Source organism: Antrostomus carolinensis, unplaced genomic scaffold (genome assembly GCF_000700745.2).
Source record: "Antrostomus carolinensis isolate BGI_N321 unplaced genomic scaffold, ASM70074v2 scaffold42530, whole genome shotgun sequence".
Classification (NCBI taxonomy): domain Eukaryota; kingdom Metazoa; phylum Chordata; class Aves; order Caprimulgiformes; family Caprimulgidae; genus Antrostomus; species Antrostomus carolinensis.
Genome location: NW_010288468.1, coordinates 2086 through 2346, shown reverse-complemented (window position 1 = coordinate 2346; position 261 = coordinate 2086). Strand labels below are relative to the sequence as shown.

The 261-nt window shown below is 55.9% G+C and overlaps 1 protein-coding gene across 1 annotated transcript in view; it reads left to right on the top strand.

The window, feature by feature from the left end:
• LOC104524093 (palmitoyltransferase ZDHHC5-like) overlaps nt 1-261 on the top strand; it is a gene marked incomplete at both ends in the record, with an annotated part of 3908 nt that overhangs the window by 1569 nt on the left and 2078 nt on the right. The gene's annotated exons all lie outside the window — the stretch shown is intronic.

Here is a 261-nt window from a genome sequence, read left to right as displayed (position 1 = left end):
GGGGATGTAGAGAGGATGCAGCCAGGGAGGCTCTTCTTGGGAGGGCGAGAGGTGATGGGCACAACTGAAAACAAGGCAACTTCCAGTTAGATATCAGGGAAGGACTTTGCCCCCTCGAGGGTAGTTCAGCACTGGAACAGGGATCTGGAAAAGTGAGAGTGTCTCTCCAAGTGTCTCTGTCCTCAGAGACTGTCATGAGTGAGCTGGACAAACCCTGAGCAACCTGACCTGGCTGGCTGGACCAGAGACCCCCCAGGTCCC